The sequence below is a fragment of the Lissotriton helveticus genome, chromosome 5_1, assembly GCF_964261635.1.
Source record: "Lissotriton helveticus chromosome 5_1, aLisHel1.1, whole genome shotgun sequence".
Lineage (NCBI taxonomy): Eukaryota > Metazoa > Chordata > Amphibia > Caudata > Salamandridae > Lissotriton > Lissotriton helveticus.
In genome coordinates this window covers 1,074,644,766-1,074,663,420 of record NC_136065.1, presented here as the reverse complement: position 1 = coordinate 1,074,663,420, position 18,655 = coordinate 1,074,644,766, and the positions used below count along the sequence as shown (strand labels likewise).

Below are 18,655 nucleotides of genomic sequence, written 5' to 3'. Positions count from 1 at the left end.
ATCACAGGCTCCCAGACTGCGCTGCAGCCAATCCTGGCGCTGCATGATTGGCTTGAGCGCTGGCAACTTGCGCTCCGAGGCAGTCTGAGAGCCTGTGACTGATCTCTCCAGCCCCAGGAATGCAGTTGGGGCAGGAGAGAACTTCACTGTGCCGGATGGTTTGTCAAGACGGCTGTCCAAAACCTCATGCGTGGCTTTTAGATAGGCTAAACGATCTTGCCCCGGTGTTGGCCCCCCGCTTGACATCGAAACGGGTGTCGGCTCCCTGGTTTACCGCAGCACTGTCGGCTATGCGGCAGCAGTGTAAGGTAGCCGAAAGAGCCTGGCGGGCACAATACGATGCTGTGGATAGGCTGACCTATAAGACGGCGGTTAAGGCCTATCACCGGGACATTCGCCTTGGAAAAAAAGCCTACCTTGCAGGGAGGATAGAAGCTGCCTCCAACTCCTGTAAGGAGATTTTCACCATAGTGAGAGAATTCATGGCCCCACGGTCCGTTACATCTGAAGAGATGCCCTCTGAATCCTGGGCTGCGGATCTTGCTAATTTTTTTACTAGCAAGATCAAACTTATACAGGACTCTTTTCCACCGAGAGCACCTGTGGGGCCGATCAACCCTGAGGCTGATATGTTCCCTCTGACCGTGCAAGGTGCGACGTTGGCTGTGTTTCCATCTATTTCAGCCCCTGCTTCCTTAGCGCTTATGGGCAATCTTAAATCTGGGTCGCCTTTGGACCCGTGCCCGGCCAAATTTTTGGCGAAAATCGCGGAAGTGATTAATCCGCTGGCGAACCCTCTCCTGAATCTCTCGCTGAGCCAGGGAGTGGTTCCGCTGGCCTGGAAGCAGGCAATGGTCATCCCTCTGCTTAAGAAGCCTGGGCTTGATCCGAAGGCCCCAGTCAATTATAGGCCTATTTCTCTGTTGCCGGCTCTCACGAAAATTTTGGAGAAGCACGTTCAGACGGTGCTCTCCAATTTTTTAGAGACACACGAGATTCTGCACGCCACCCAGTCTGGCTTCCGCCCAAATCTCAGCACAGAGACCGCGCTCCTAGAGGTTTCAGAAACCATTAAAGGGGTTCTGGATACTGGGGGCAAAGCCATGCTGGTGATGTTGGACTTGTCGGCGGCTTTTGACACCGTCCCCCATGATGGCCTTCTCGCAAGACTCTATGAGATCGGCCTACGGGGGACGGTGCTCAGCTGGTTTTCTTCCTTTCTAGCTGGCCGCCGACAAACGGTCTGGGCCTCCTCAGATTCCGCCGTGATGCCGCCTTTGGGAGTCGGGGTTCCACAGGGCTCTATATTGAGCCCGACCCTTTTCAACATCTTTATGACCCCTTTGGCGGCGTTGGCGGAGTCATTTGGGGCCCAGATCGTATCCTACGCAGACGACACCCAGCTCCTCTTCTCTTGTAAGAGAGGAGAGGACTTTGATGGGGAGAGTATCCGGGATTGCCTTGGGGCTGTTTTTAAATGGTTCCAACTGAACAGCCTCAAGTGCAATTCCGATAAGTCCGAGGTACTCTTCTTTGGGTGCGATACTGAGCCAGACTGGCAGGCCTGGTGGCCTTTTAATATGTTCCCCCCGTCTTGTTCTTCCCAAACTGCTAAGAACTTGGGGGTCAAGATGGACAAGGGGCTAACGCTGAAAGCCCAGATCCTTGGTGTGACGGGTACGTGCTTCGGCCTCCTAAAGATGCTGCGGAGATTTTTGCCCCTTTTGTCTGAGGAGCATAGGAAGCTGACTGTGCAGGCTTTGATCGGCTCTAGGTTAGATTATTCGAACGTTCTTTACCTGGGCCTACCAGAGTATCTGCTACAGCGGCTCCAAGTCGTGCAGAACGCTGCCGCGAGGGCCATTTTTGGTCTGAACAGACGAGCCAGTGCGTCGGGTTTGTTGCAGACGTTGCACTGGCTTCCCATCCGCAAACGGATTGCTTTTAAGGCGTTGACTTTGGCCTATAAGGCTCTCCATGCGGTGGGAACGAAGTACCTCCAAAAGAGACTTGCCTTTTACCTCCCGGCTCGTTCTCTGAGATCAGAATCTCTATTCCTGGCGGTTGTCCCGCGAGTGAAGAGAGCCCGCCTGGGAGGCCGCTCCTTCGGATTGCTTGCGCCACAGATGTGGAACTCACTGCCGCTCACACTCCGGGGAGCCACCAGTCTACTTGTTTTTAGGAAAGGCCTCAAGACCTGGCTGTTTACCCAGTAGGCCGCCCAGTTGTTTGCTTTTTCTGTGTTCTTTTCTTCTCCTTTTTTACTGTGTTATGTTATTGTGCTGTAGTTCTCCTTACTTAAAGCGCCGGGACACTCTTTTTGAGTAGCCGTGCGCTATATAAAAATAAATATAACATAACATAACATAACATGCGCAGTGAAGGGAGCGCAATACCACTCCACCAGCCATGTAATGTGTGAATAGTAAATCTTACCCCTCTGAAGTCCAACTCTTTCCCTACTGTTGCACAGACTGGAGTGGGAATAGTATTAATATTATTGGTTTATTGTTTTAACCCCTTTGAAATCCAACTGTTTACCTTCTGTTGCTTAACCTGGAGTGGGAATAGTAACTTTAACCCCTTCGAAGTCCAGCACTTTCCCTACTGCTGAACTCACTGGAGTGGGAATAGTAAGTCTTACTCCTCTGAAGTCCAACGCTTTCCCTACTGTTGCACAGACTGGCATGTGAATTGTAAATCTTATACTTCCGAAGTCCAACACTTTCCCTACTGTTGCACAGATTGGAGTGGGAATAGTAGTAGTAGAAAGTGATGTAATATGTGACATCAACAGTAGTGGATTGCGGGCACATGATTTACAGTTAGTACAACTAACTATAAAGGAGGAATTTCAATGGTTTTGTACAAGTGAAATGCCCAGCTCACTATAACACCCCTAAAACCTATGTTTTTTTTCTGTGAATTTCAAAGGTTTTTTAAATGATAATTCCTAACTATAACGTATGTGAAACCTATGGTTTTTTTCAGTGAATTTCAAAGGTTTTTTAAATGATAATTCCTAACTATAACATATGTTAAACCTACGGTTTTTTCAGTGAATTTCAAAGGTTTTTTCAATTAAAATTTGTAAATGTATTAATTGTTATATTTATTTCTTTGGCACTGATTTATTACATTTTTTAATCTATTTATTTTGAGATATCTTATTTTTTACATTACATAACTTTTCTTTAAAAAAAGTTAAAATATTTATTTAATAAATTAATTTTTTTCAATATTTTTATAATATTTTATTTTTTCTTACAATTTTTTAAGCAGTTCCGCACCCAAAGCGCACCTCTCCCGATTACTGCGCGGAACGTAGCAGCCATTTTACAATTGTTCCGTAGGATCCATGTAGGGTGTGCGACGGGTGCATATTTTTATGCGCGATCGCTATGCGACCCGTACGCGACTTCAAGCGCATATGCGACATATACGTATCACGCCACGACATGCTCGCGCGTTTCCGCATGACGTCATCTACGTCTTCAACGCAGTGGGCGCGCGACTTCCGCAATTTTTTTTCGATACACAAAAAGATATATATATATGTATTTAATATAAATATTAAGGGAAATAATTATATTCTTTTAGTTGTAATAAAGTTATATTACTTTCAAATGTAATTTCGCACCGTCGCGCTAGGTACGTGTTGCGTGTACGCACCCAACGCGGATCCCATGTGATCAAAAAAAGAGATTTGATTGGTTTATAACACTTACTGTTCTAACTATTGAAGAACCCCACCCATTTTAATTACTCTTCTTAGACCTTCCTTAGAAGAAGACCTGTACTGAGAAGAACCTCACTTTTTCATCATTGGAAATCTGAATTTCTTTTTTGGAGAAAAAAATGGCTACACCGCTGGAACAATCAGCTGATTCTGATGATATTGTTGCTGAACAATTTCTACCAGAACCTCCCCCTCCCGAAAGCTACACATTCATTGTATGGACATTTTTTACGTTTCCGGAGGGCCAAAAGAAATGTAATGCCACCAAGGTGACATGCAAGATTTGCCAGGCAGTGCTGTCCAGAGGAAATCCAAACAAGAAATATTCATGTGGCACTGCTTGTATGCACAAGCACTTTGAATCCCTGCATCCTGTGAACTATGCTAACGAAGAATGTAGAAGACTGCTCCAAAATACACCTCCACTACCGGCAATACCAAGTACCTCTGGGGCATCACCTTAAACATCACCACCAGACATACAACCCCAATTTGTGAAAGTTAGAATGCACTGCGTGAAGTGCAATTGTTTAATTTGTTATGGGGAGCAGTCATTGGACCTAGTTTGCAGAGCAATTGATAACCATTGATGCTAGTTTTTTTTTTAATTCCTTCAAAGTTCATGGTTTTGTTTGTCCTGTTGACTTTTTTTTTCTTTTTTTTTAAAAACGAAAGAAAGAGGAAAATGCTCAAAAATCAAAAAATATATATAAAAGTTCCAAAAACTAAAAAAAAGTTTGTTTCAGAACTAACTACTCTGGTGAAAGAAAGAGCTAAATGTGTATGCTAGTGTATGAAAGTTTATATGAATGTATACGTACTACATAATTGAGTGAAAGAATGCATTTGTGGTGTATGGTAAATGTATAACTGCAGAACTATAAGGAAGTGTAGCATGATACTGTAAACTCTTTACCTACAGCATGCTAAGGTACTTCCGAACCACTGGAATGCAATATATATACATAAATATATTGCAACTCTGTGCTTCTCTCTTCACTGGTGCTTAAACTACATCCATGTGATGACATAGGCACCCTTGCACGATGGTGTAAGAATATCTGTGTCATGTGGAGTTTATATGTGGTGTAGGGAGGAGCAACAAGGAGACATTTTTTCATTTCTCCTTGTTTTTTCCTCTTTCAAAGGGTGCTGCATTCTATAGCATGCATTGAAAGAGGAAAAAGCTTTTAGTGATTCTTTTTGTGCAGGAAGGTGCCCCTTCCTGCACAAAAACAAGCTACCCATGGCACAGGCATCCTTGCACCATGGTACCAAGGTGCCTGTACCGGCACTTGGCAGCTGTTTCTACACCAGCGCAGGGGTGAACACAGGAATTCGACATATCATTGTAGATATGTCGCATTCCTGTGCTCTGAAAGTGCCACAGCGTGGTGCAGCCAAAGGGCTTGCAGAGCCATGCTGCGGCACTTTCTTCTAGATCCGCCCCTCAGTATTCATGTTAACTTTATCCTGTAACTTAAAACAACCACAGAGCATCTTTCCACATATATCTACTCCGTCCTTCTCCATTTTCTTCCCTGTGTGCAAACACAGGCTATTGTAAATTTTAATACTTAGTTAAACTTACCTTCACAATAAAATAAATACAAAATGCTAGATATTTTTTTTCAGTTTTTTTATAAAATAAATTTGAATACATTTGATACTTTAGAATTAGAATCTGTAAAAGAGAAGAGAAAATACAGTTATAATAAATAGTACTATACTTTTTGGAAAACAGAATCATTTTTACATTTCACAAATTATATTCTTTGCCTTTTTTGCTGTTCTCAGAATATATTGAATTTCCCTAGAAACAGTGATGTCAATCGTACTCATCACATAACAGCGGGCAAAATAAAAACCAATCAATAAGATTGTTTAAAAAAACAAAAATCCATCATCAATAAAATACTATAAAATACAAATCATACATATATAAAATGCTTACTTATAAGAACGTTTTATAACTTACATTTATAAACACTGTAAATGCTGTTATTTAAAACTATACACCGAGACAATGAGGAAGAAAAAGTCCATAATTCAAAGAGAAACACTTTTCCTCAAGGCCAAATAGTATTCTTGAAATCCATTATATTGAAATTTTGCAACAGTAATCATATTAATACATATTATTAAATTCCTCAGAGGCCGAATTTTGTTCCTAAAACTTTGGCTTTAAAAATATTAGCTAGGAATTAGGTAATTCGCTTGGTAAACGTTGTTTAAAAACTAACTGAGCAACATTACAAAGTGTCCAGCCTTTTTCACATTTTAGGTAGGCAGTGTAATGTCCATATGTTGTGGAAGGACCATCATGGAAAATTATTGCTACTGCTACAAATGTCCTTCCTGATATTGATAGTTGACTTGCTACAAAATGTTTTATTAAAGTTTCTAATTTTCTTCCATCAGCTGTACAACGTTGCATCATTAAAATGATCTATTGTCCATATCTTTGTATAAATAATGTTGACAACATTTCTGATTTGCATTGGCTGCACTCCATGTTCTAATTTGCTGCTTTAACTAGTTTATTGAAAGACACTGACTTACAGTCTGGCAATGTCTAATATTTAAATCTTTCAGTGTCTATGTTAGTGCTACTTGTATACATACAATTTTCACAATGATGTTCCCAAAGGCCAAAAAGGTTTTCAATATGTATATCTTCATTTTCTTATATGGTTAGCATATACATTAGAAATTCCTGGGCATCTTGTTGAATATTTTGTGTAAATTGTGTAGAACCAGAACATACATCCAAAAGATTACGAATATCACAAACACTTTCTGGCTCATTAGGATAGCGTGCGGAAAATCACCCTGACCGCCATGGAGGCGGAAAACAACAGCCCGCCTGGACCGCGGATAAACTGGCGGTCACATTAGGATCAACTGCCCAAAAAGACCGACTGCGGCGGTAACAGGCTAATAAAAACCGTCCAGCGTGTGCGGTGACATCTAAAAAACGTCCGCTGCGGTTGGAAAAGCAGCGGAAAAGCAACACCCGGCTGCAAGCATAGCGGAGACACCGCACGGGAAATTAGGATTTCCCTGATGGTCCCGCGGTACGGACCGCTGTTTCCGACCACCACGGTCGCACACTGCAGTGAATGGGAGAGACAGCGGAAGAGCTGCAGCATTGCCACCGCCGCGGATGGTACATGAAAACATGGCAGACAAAGCAAAAACACCGCAACGATGCCCAACTGAGCACAAATCAAAGCCATGCTACACAAATAAACAAACCACATACCAATGTAAAATAAATTTAAAAAAAATAACAAACTCCAAGGACAACACCCACAATACACCTCACAGCAAAGGCCCAATTGGACACACCCACACAGCTGAGTATAAATACAGGTCCTTCACTGACCACAATTCTTTGCAACACTCCAGAAGAGAAGGGCATTCACCACATCTGAGAGGAGAGGCAAAATAACACAGCACACACACATCACCACCACCACCACCACCATCACCATCACCACCACCACCATCACACCAGCACCAAAAACTCCCCAGCACACAACACATCTCACACCTCAACACCACACCCACCACACACACACCCCATGCACCCACAAACACTGCAAACACCAACCACCATGGCAACATTCACAGAGGGTGAGTTGACAGTCATGGTCAATGAGATAGTGAGAATGGAACCACAACTGTTTGGTAGCCTGGTCCAACAGACACCATTAGCCACAAGGACACAAATGTGGGAAAGGATAGTCCAAAGGGTCAATGCAGTAGGGACCACCCCAAGATCCAAGAAGGAAATCATGAAGCGGTGGCATGATCTGAAGAGGGTTGTCAAGGAGAAGAGGAGCAAGAACTGGGAGCTGGCGAACGTGACTGGCAGTGGCCCTCCCATCCCACAGAAAAAATACACACCATGGGAGGAGAAGGTGCTTGCCATACTGCATCCTGAGAGTCTCACAGGAGTAGCTGGGGGAACGGAGGCTGGTAAGTAAAAACAAATTTTGAAATTAAAAAGAGAGCAAGGGATTTGTCCACTAACAAGTGAGACCGAGATTACTCCTATTCCCCTGGTAGGAATTCTATGAAACAAAAGAAGGAGTATCCCCAACATAAAATTTTTGCGAAATTCTCTGGCATAAAGGAAAAGTGTATCCTTTTGTTTAAAACCCCTCACTCACCAGCCTAGCGGTGACATGCTTCATCATCGGGGTCCACCCTGGTGGCCTAGCGTCACCAGGGTGTGCTTCGACACCTGAAATACAGTGGAGCGGGTTGTGACTGTAAGTGCAAAAAATTATGTTAAAAATTGTCCTGGTTTAACTCAAAAATATGATTTTTATTATAGAGCAACTGAACAATGTTAAAAAATAAATAGTGGCGAGATGCTGGTAGGCAAGTTACGACCAGATCATCTCTATATGTGTTGGTGTGAATTGGTCGACATGTTTCTACCTGTAGCTGTTTATGTCTGGGAGACCTGCAACACTACACAGGGCACCAATTGCATGCAATGCATTGACACAGGACATGTATGAGTTCATGATTAAGCATGGGCGTAAAATCCGCTCCGCTCGCGGATTTTTCGGATTTTCGGCAAATCCGCAATCCGCGAACGCTCGCGAATTTGTCGAAAATCCGTGAATCCGCTCGCGGCGGATTTTTTGCTTGGTTGCGGCGCGCGGCGTGGTGCACGGCGTTCACTTTCCGTCATTTTAGCGTTTGCCGAGTTGTTTTTCTTTGCGAGTGACGCGCCATTTTAGATCTTGCTGCGTGTTCCCGCGGGAGTTTGTCGCCCGCGAATACGTACTCGCGGCTTGCCACCTTGCACAGCACACCTCGCGAGAGTTCGCAATTGCGAACATGTAGTTGCGGCGGAAAGGAACAATCTCGCACTTGCGAAATAGAGATTTTGCAATTTCGCACAAGAAAATCACCAGCAAACAGGATAAACCTTCAGAAAATTATGATTTTTATCAGAATCACTCCTCAGGTTGACATTTGCATGGCCTTTTTTTTTGCAAGGAGTCCATTTTGGGGGGGGGGGGAGGAAGGAAGTGCCCCACAGTCTCCAACTTCCTGTTCCTGTCCAGCAGGCTCCTCCCAGTGCTTTGTCCATCTCCTGGTCACTTTCATTTGGATCTGGAGCTGGAAGGATTACTTTTTGTGGGTGCTGCTGGATATTTGGATTTGAGGCCTTTTTGACTGTCTTTGGATCACTTTTGGATTAGAAATCAACTTTCACAAGTAAGTTTGTTTGGGGCATTACAGTTGCTGCAAGTACAATTTTGGAACTTTTTCAGAAAATTAAATAAATTATATTGTGGGTAGCCACAGTATCCAGTAGGACCAGGGTTGGTTATGGGTGCATGATACAACTGTTTTGTTGAATTTAAACACCATTGAGGCCATGGATGGGCTGGGATTGTGCAGATTTTATTGTTTTTTGTCGTTTTTTTGGGCCTGCTGGTGTGGCCCTTTGCCCAGGGGTGGTGAGTGTTGCATGGGCCTAGTCTTTCTGTGGGGTGTCTTCTTGAATTTAAACATAATTGAGGCCATGGATGGGCTGGGATTGTGCTTATTTTATTGTTTTTTGTCGTTTTTGGGGGGCTGCTGGTGTGGCCTTTTGCTTGCCCAGGGGTGGTGGTGGTGCATGGACTGAGTGTGCCTGTGGTGTTGTCTCACTCTCTTTGATGTAAACATCATGGATGGCATTGGATTGTGGTGATTTCTGGCTGTTTTTCTGTTTTTTGGGGGTGTACTGTTGATGTGGTCTGGCCATGTGGGTGGTGGTGGTGGCCATCTTGAGTGCTGGCTGGTACAGGCAACATGTGCTTGGGGTGTAAGGGGGCCATTTTGAGGAGAGGCAGTGTCTGAGGCCTGCACTTATTTTGCCTACTTTTCATCCCTTATGCCCAGGGGTAGTGAGTGTTGCATGGGCCTAGTGTTTCTGAGGGGTGTCTTCTTGAATTTAAACACCATTGAGGCCATGGATGGGCTGGGATTGTGCAGATTTTATTGTTTTTTGTCGTTTTTTTGGGCCTGCTGGTGTGGCCCTTTGCCCAGGGGTGGTGAGTGTTGCATGGGCCTAGTCTTTCTGTGGGGTGTCTTCTTGAATTTAAACACCATTGAGGCCATGGATGGGCTGGGATTGTGCAGATTTTATTGTTTTTTGTCGTTTTTTTGGGCCTGCTGGTGTGGCCCTTTGCCCAGGGGTGGTGAGTGTTGCATGGGCCTAGTCTTTCTGTGGGGTGTCTTCTTGAATTTAAACATAATTGAGGCCATGGATGGGCTGGGATTGTGCTTATTTTATTGTTTTTTGTCGTTTTTGGGGGGCTGCTGGTGTGGCCTTTTGCTTGTCCAGGGGTGGTGGTGGTGCATGGACTGAGTGTGCCTGTGGTGTTGTCTCACTCTCTTTGATGTAAACATCATGGATGGCATTGGATTGTGGTGATTTCTGGCTGTTTTTCTGTTTTTTGGGGGTGTACTGTTGATGTGGACTGGCCATGTGGGTGGTGGTGGTGGCCATCTTGAGTGCTGGCTGGTACAGGCAACATGTGCTTGGGGTGTAAGGGGGCCATTTTGAGGAGAGGCAGTGTCTGAGGCCTGCACTTATTTTGCCTACTTTTCATCCCTTATGCCCAGGGGTAGTGAGTGTTGCATGGGCCTAGTGTTTCTGAGGGGTGTCTTCTTGAATTTAAACACCATTGAGGCCATGGATGGGCTGGGATTGTGCAGATTTTATTGTTTTTTGTCGTTTTTTTGGGCCTGCTGGTGTGGCCCTTTGCCCAGGGGTGGTGAGTGTTGCATGGGCCTAGTCTTTCTGTGGGGTGTCTTCTTGAATTTAAACATAATTGAGGCCATGGATGGGCTGGGATTGTGCTTATTTTATTGTTTTTTGTCGTTTTTGGGGGGCTGCTGGTGTGGCCTTTTGCTTGCCCAGGGGTGGTGGTGGTGCATGGACTGAGTGTGCCTGTGGTGTTGTCTCACTCTTTTTGATGTAAACATCATGGATGGCATTGGATTGTGGTGATTTCTGGCTGTTTTTCTGTTTTTTGGGGGTGTACTGTTGATGTGGACTGGCCATGTGGGTGGTGGTGGTGGCCATCTTGAGTGCTGGCTGGTACAGGCAACATGTGCTTGGGGTGTAAGGGGGCCATTTTGAGGAGAGGCAGTGTCTGAGGCCTGCACTTATTTTGCCTACTTTTCATCCCTTATGCCCAGGGGTAGTGAGTGTTGCATGGGCCTAGTGTTTCTGAGGGGTGTCTTCTTGAATTTAAACACCATTGAGGTCATGGATGGACTGGGAATGTGCAGATTTTATTGTTTTTTGTCGTTTTTTTGGGCCTGCTGGTGTGGCCCTTTGCCCAGGGGTGGTGAGTGTTGCATGGGCCTAGTCTTTCTGTGGGGTGTCTTCTTGAATTTAAACACCATTGAGGCCATGGATGGGCTGGGATTGTGCAGATTTTATTGTTTTTTGTCGTTTTTTTGGGCCTGCTGGTGTGGCCCTTTGCCCAGGGGTGGTGAGTGTTGCATGGGCCTAGTCTTTCTGTGGGGTGTCTTCTTGAATTTAAACACCATTGAGGCCATGGATGGGCTGGGATTGTGCAGATTTTATTGTTTTTTGTCGTTTTTTTGGGCCTGCTGGTGTGGCCCTTTGCCCAGGGGTGGTGAGTGTTGCATGGGCCTAGTCTTTCTGTGGGGTGTCTTCTTGAATTTAAACACCATTGAGGCCATGGATGGGCTGGGATTGTGCAGATTTTATTGTTTTTTGTCGTTTTTTTGGGCCTGCTGGTGTGGCCCTTTGCCCAGGGGTGGTGAGTGTTGCATGGGCCTAGTCTTTCTGTGGGGTGTCTTCTTGAATTTAAACATAATTGAGGCCATGGATGGGCTGGGATTGTGCTTATTTTATTGTTTTTTGTCGTTTTTGGGGGGCTGCTGGTGTGGCCTTTTGCTTGCCCAGGGGTGGTGGTGGTGCATGGACTGAGTGTGCCTGTGGTGTTGTCTCACTCTCTTTGATGTAAACATCATGGATGGCATTGGATTGTGGTGATTTCTGGCTGTTTTTCTGTTTTTTGGGGGTGTACTGTTGATGTGGACTGGCCATGTGGGTGGTGGTGGTGGCCATCTTGAGTGCTGGCTGGTACAGGCAGCAACATGTGCTTGGGGTGTAAGGGGGCCATTTTGAGGAGAGGCAGTGTCTGAGGCCTGTACTTATTTTGCCTACTTTTCATCCCTTATGCCCAGGGGTAGTGAGTGTTGCATACTTGCATGTCCCTAGTCTTTCTGTGGGGTGTCTTCAATGTAAACATCATGGATGGCATGGGATTGTGCTCATTTTTCTGTGTTTTGTCGATTTTTGGGGGTGTATAACTGAACTGATGTTCCTCTGTCTTCCATTGCTTTTAGGTGCACAAGAAGACTCAATAGAACCACCAGTGCCAGGAAGAAGTCCTGCAGCGGTGTGTGCAGCATAACGTCACGCGACGTCACGTCTGGACACAGAACCCTCTGCAACTCGTGCAACTGCTGCCTGCTGACCTGCTCTGAAGAAGATGGCCCCAAAAAAAGTAACCCGTAGCTCCTCTAGCAAGAAAGGTGCCAGTAAGGAGCAGAAGAAGCAAGTTACCAAGGACACTGGTGTGCCGCCCGCCCCTTTTTTTGTGAGTAAAAAAAAAAGTATGCCTGCAGCAGCTGCAGCGGGATCTGCTGGGGACCAAGCTGGCAGCAGCACCCCCGCTCCATTGGGCTCAGTGCCACCACCACCACCACGCCAACTTAAGTCCAAGCCCTTGAGTGCTGCAGAGGCAGCCAGTATACTTCTTCAATCACCATCGACCAGTGATGTTGGCTCATCGCAAGAAAGCAGCAGCAATGTCCCTCAATCAACACAGGTTGTTGTAGCTCATCTGACGAGTGTTGAACAACCACAGCGGCAACAACAATCACATGTGCAAGTACAAGCCCAAGTACATGTGGAAGGAGAGGCAGCGCAAGGAGATGCGCATGCAGAGGTGCATGGAGGGTCACAACAAGTGCCCACAATAGTTGTTCCTCCCGAAGTAGGGGCACATCAGGAAATCGACAATCAAGGCGAGGTATCATTTGAGGAAGCCACTCCTCCTGATGATCCTTCATTGTCTTCCACAACCCTAGCAAGGAAGAGATCAAGGGTGGTGTCTACATCCTCTTCAAGCACACCTCCTTCTGATGATACGGATCAAACTTGGGAACCAGCACCACAGCCGTCTGAGAGTGAGGCACACCATGATCCAACAAAGGTACTTAAGCGTAAAAGGAAGCTCGTCCAAAGTCTCAGACTTATGGAGTGTGATGAGGCTCAACAAGAAGTGGCGGATACTGCTGCTGATGAAGACTCTGCCAACGACGACCCAGTCATCATAAAGGTCACTGCAGCCCCAGCGGGCATGCAGCAAACAGACATTTTGACCCTAGCCCGAAGAGCTGCTGCGCGTGATGATGATGATGATGATGTTGTCGATGAGGAGGCAGTGGAAACACCACAATCATTGGAGTTAAGTAGTACACCAACTCGTCCCGCTTCCATATTTCTTTCTGGCAAGAAGAGACCTGCGTCAACCTCAACCTTAATTAGTGGCGGTGAAAGTGGAAAACGTACAAAAGTTGGCCAATCCAGATCCTCCACTTCATCTGGCATTAGCTTCATGACCACCACCACCACCAGTATCGCCGCCTCCTCCAGGTCCCACAGACACTTCAAGTCCCCAGTTTGGGACTTCTTTACTGTTTGTCCCAAAAATCCAAGGTTTGCCATTTGTACCCTTTGTAAGCTTGCAGTTAGTCGTGGTAAGCCAGGTAGCAACTATGGTACCGGCGGCCAGAGTGGTCATCTTGACAGAAAGCACGGTGTCCAATGGTTTGCGCACCTAGCTGCGATCAAGAAAGGCCAAAATCAAGGAAACGTTGATGTTTCATCTGATGTTGACGAGCAGGAAGAAGACGTGTCAAACACTTCCCTTACACCCAGTACCCCTCTCAGCAGCACACCCAATGTGAGGCACACTAAGAGTGTTGGAGCGAGTGAGACACCAACGCACAAAAGTTCACCAGCGAGCAAAATTGGGTCAACGAAGTCATTATCAGCCCGTAAATGCTTGGTCCAGGCCAACATTAGAACAATGCTTACTTCAGACGTGCCATATGAACGCAACCACCCACTGACGCGTCTGTATAACACTAAGCTGGCTAAAATGCTAGCTGTGGACCTTCTACCTTTTTCTTTTGTAGAAGCGGTAGGTTTTCTTGAATTAGTTGCAACGCTCTGCCCTAAATGGAAGGTTCCGAGCCGGTTCTATTTTGCCAGAGTTGCGGTTCCAGCACTACATGAAGATGTGCTGCAGGCGATTGGGGCAGCTTTGCAGAAGAGTGCTGTTCACACAATACATCTGACAACAGACATGTGGACCAGTGGCCCAGGCGATGATTACATGTGCATCACTGCACACTGGGTCTCTTTTTCAGGTGTTATAGCAAAGCTAAACGCAGGTGTTGACCCGGACCAAGTTTTCAAAGCTGCTCGGAAACATGCAACACTAGCCATGTTTGCCTTGGAGAAAAGTCACACAGCAGAAAACCTTTTGGAAGAGTTTGACAAAAAGGTGTTGTCAATGCTATCCCCCCTAAAACGCAAGATTGGTTATGTTTCCACGGATAATGGCGCCAATGTAGTTAAGGCCATGTCACAGGGTCACCATGTTAGAGTGCCGTGTTTGGCGCACTGTATCAACCTGGTAGTTCAAAAATTCTTGAGTGATAAAGAGAGTCCAGCGTTCGAGGTAATGGCCACCTGCCGCAAAATGTGCAACCATTTCAGCCATTCTTTTAAGGCCCGGAAGCATCTGCGGAGACTGCTACTTCAACGTGGAATGCCAGTGAAAGCACTCATCCAGGAGGTGGCAACACGTTGGAACTCAACCTTCTACATGCTTGAGCGTCTGCATGAGCAGTATACGGTACTCGATCACTATTTCTTGACAGAGGCTACATCTCAGAAGGAGGACCTGCGGATGAGTAAGGCGCAATGGGCCATAGTTAAAAGCCTGACAGACATGCTTCGTCCTTTTGAGTTCTTCACGCGTGCAGTCAGCCAGGAGGACTGTAATTTGGGAAAAGCTATCCCATTGTTGTGCATACTGGAGCACCAACTGATGGCGGTTTCTTCTGAGTTTGAAAAAGATGAAAAAAAAAAAAACCATTTCATTTTGTCTGAGAAATTATTACATCGCCTACGTGGTGATGAACGTCTTAAAAACATCAACTCAGATCAGCATTACATTTGTGCTACTATTCTGGATCCACGCTACAAAAAGGCGCTGGCAGACAACGCATTCTTTCCTTTCGCTGATGCAGATGTTCAAAAGTACAAACATTGGTTAGCCTGGTCAGCCAAGAGGTTTGAAAAAGAACGGCAGGTTATTGAAGGAGAAGCCAGTACATCAGCATCAGCATCAGCAGGCCATCCGCAGTCACAAGAATCCACTTCTGCACCTGTGGCTGGGGCACAAGTGACCTCTCAGCCGTTAAAGACACCGGCAACTGGATCATCTGCACCACACACAATGACAACACTAACAGTGGCTGGGGAGGAGGATTGGCTAAGTTTGATGGGGTATGGTTCTCTAAAAAATGTCACAGGCACAGCAAAAAGTAAGCAAAGTGGAGGAACAGTTGATGACCTTGAGTCGATGGTGCAGGACTATCTGAATGACTCAACAGTGGTCTTTCTTAATGAGGAGCCATTGCAGTATTGGCATGGCAAAAAACAATTGTGGCCACAGCTCTACAACCTGGCTATAAACTATTTGTCTTGCCCACTCGCAAGTGTGTCTTCTGAACGTGTTTTCAGTGCTGCTGGTGGCATTGTAACTGCCAAACGGAGCCGCCTATCGCCCAAAAATGTGGAGCGGCTGACAATGATCAAGATGAATCAGCACCTCATACCACCAGATTACAAAGTGCGAGAAAGCACGCCACATGAAGACGATGAGGACAGCAACGTAGATGAGGGGATTTTTTCTCTGTTCGGTGCCACTGACCTCATCCAGCCTGAATTCGCAGAGTATGATGACGAAATCTTGTTCTTATTCCCTGACACCGAGCCCTGAAAATGAGACAATCAATCAAGAACTTTCTTTTTCGTCCTTATTCACTTTTATTCCTGTGTGCTTTGTGTCTCTCTTTCTTTGTTTTGCACAGTTAATTTAATTCAAACTTTAATCACCTAATCCCAAAAAGAAGACCATCATCAGAACTGTCTTCACTTGTTTGCTTATTGATTTGAAGGTGCCGCAGTCTACATTCCTCAGGTTCACAAGTTCTGAAGAACATGCTCCTCTATCCTCCTCCTCCAGACTGCGATTTCCCTCCAAGCAGAGTGCTGGATTACGCACAATGAAGAAAGACTCAGCACTTGTGGGGGTGTTGTACTTCTTTGCGGGTGAGTTGACGGTTTTGGGCCCATTGCTGTGAAGCTCTAATAATGGACAAAAGTGTTTTGGACCAAATATGAGGTGGAAATTTCTTGCCGTTTTTGCTGACTTGCTTGCCTTTGAGGTGCTCTTTGGCGGGGTTCCGGGGGTTTGTGTGTAATTTTTGGTGTCTGTCGAAGCACTGCTGCGACAGTCTAATCTTGATTGCATTTGCTTTTCAGGAAATCCGTGGTGGAAAACAGGAGTTATGATGATTGATGATGACCTAGCTGCACAGCGTGTTACTTTGGACCGAAGGCCGAGAGATATTGTAAGTATGAGATTTAGCTTTTTCGCTGTTTGGGGGTGTTGTCGGGTGTTTTTTTGCGGGTGGGTTGGCGCCGGCGGGTCTTGCCTGGGGCATTCCTGGGAAGGTCTAATACCGGATACAAGTGTTTTGGACAAAATCCATAAGGAACAGCCTTTTTTTTGCCATTTCTTCAGACATCTTGCTCAATGTAGCGTTTTGGGGGGCTTCCTGCTGTTCGTGGGTGGGTTGCGGCCGGGGTCTCTGTCGAAGCACTGCTGCGACAGTCTAATCTTGATTGCATTTGCTTTTCAGGAAATCCGTGGTGGAAAACAGGAGTTATGATGATTGATGATGATGACGACCTAGCTGCACAGCGCCGCGTTTGGACCGAAGGCCGAGAGACATTGTAAGTATGAGATTTAGCTTTTTCGCTGTTTGGTGGTGTTGTGTCGCGTGTTTTTTTGCGGGTGGGTTGGCGCCGGCGGGTCTTGCCTGGGGCATTCCTGGGAAGGTCTAATACCGGATACAAGTGTTTTGGACAAAATCCATAAGGAACAGCCTTTTTTTTGCCATTTCTTCAGACATCTTGCTCAATGTAGCGTTTTGGGGGGCTTCCTGCTGTTCGTGGGTGGGTTGCGGCCGGGGTCTCTGTCGAAGCACTGCTGCGACAGTCTAATCTTGATTGCATTTGCTTTTCAGGAAATCCGTGGTGGAAAACAGGAGTTATGATGATTGATGATGATGATGACGACCTAGCTGCACAGCGCCGCGTTTGGACCGAAGGCCGAGAGACATTGTAAGTATGAGATTTAGCTTTTTCGCTGTTTGGTGGTGTTGTGTCGGGTGTTTTTTTGCGGGTGGGTTGGCGGGTCTTGCCTGGGGCATTCCTGGGAAGGTCTAATACCGGCTAGAAGTTAGTTGGACAAAATCCATAAGGAAACACCAGTTTTGGCACTTTGTAAGTTAGGGTTCGTTAGGGTTAGCCCTAGCAGCAGGATTGCATGTGTTTAGGGGGGTTCTATTGCAACGCGGTTCTGTTGTTGTAGAGCACTGTTGGAGCGATGCTGGCTATGGATACTTTTGCTTGCAGGCAAGTGGTTTGAATACAATCCACGGTCTGTATTTGGGTCTACTGTTACTTTCAAAGTACGTTTTGTAACCATTTTTCTGCTAGGCATCATCAAAGTGTGACTTTTTGAACCACACAGCGTACATACCTTTTATTTATTTATCAGTGGTATTGTAATAGCACTTCCTGTTTTCCGTTCAATAATTACAGGCCGGGTTTCAGTCAACATCCGCCAGGCAGGCAGTGGACAGGGTGTCTCTTCTGTCAGTGGTCACCACCACATTGATGGACGAAGCGTCAGCTGGAATGGAGGAGTGCCGCCAATAAGAGGAATTGTTTGCTGCATGCAACTTACTTACCAATTTCAACAGGACAACTACAACAACATACGCAATACAGATACAGTATCCATTGTTGTCTTTTATTCTATGAGTGTGACTGCATGTGCTTACCTTTACTTTGTAACCAAAGATTGTCTGTAAACTCTGTATCTTCAATTATTGTTTGTCCATGCTCTGCTTTTTTTTTCTTCTCTCAACAAAACCTACCCAAAAAGAAACCCCCATTCCCATCCATTTTACAAACCCTAACCCTCTTCCCCCGGGCTGTGTTGTTTTGCTTGATGTCTGACTAAAATGACATCAATAATTCCACACACTTGCTGGGGAGGATAAGGTGATAGCAGCAACAGGCTGGTGAAGGAATACGAGGATATCTTCTAGACTTACTCAGCTTCAGTACTATATCTTCTAGTAGTAGTAGCCAATGTCAAATAAATTCAACGCAAGTACTAGTTATACTTGCAATACTTTACCATTTGTTAGGCTACATTATGGCACTGTTCTAGTGTACTGTCACCTGCTATTTTCTCGATCGTACCGTAACCGTTGTAATGCTACAGTAAGGAGTACAAACAAGGTTTCGTTTTCTTTTTTTCCATAGGCATGCAACTGCCACTGTGTCACACCACTAGTAACACCGCAATGAGGAAATGTCACCCGCCCAGGAATGACAACGTTAATCCCCATTTCACCTGGAGCCAGCCCTGGGCCTAGCCCTAATTTCTAACACAAATTACAGGTAAGATAAGC

The 18,655-nt window shown here is 45.6% G+C and overlaps 1 long non-coding RNA gene across 1 annotated transcript; it reads left to right on the top strand.

The window, feature by feature from the left end:
• The first annotated feature begins 16,354 nt into the window (after positions 1 to 16,354).
• Positions 16,355 to 17,894, top strand: LOC144753497 (uncharacterized). Its single transcript, XR_013594388.1, has 4 exons — positions 16,355 to 16,516; positions 16,808 to 16,901; positions 17,195 to 17,291; positions 17,775 to 17,894. It is a non-coding gene; the product is annotated as an uncharacterized LOC144753497 (long non-coding RNA).
• The last annotated feature ends 761 nt before the right edge of the window (positions 17,895 to 18,655 follow it).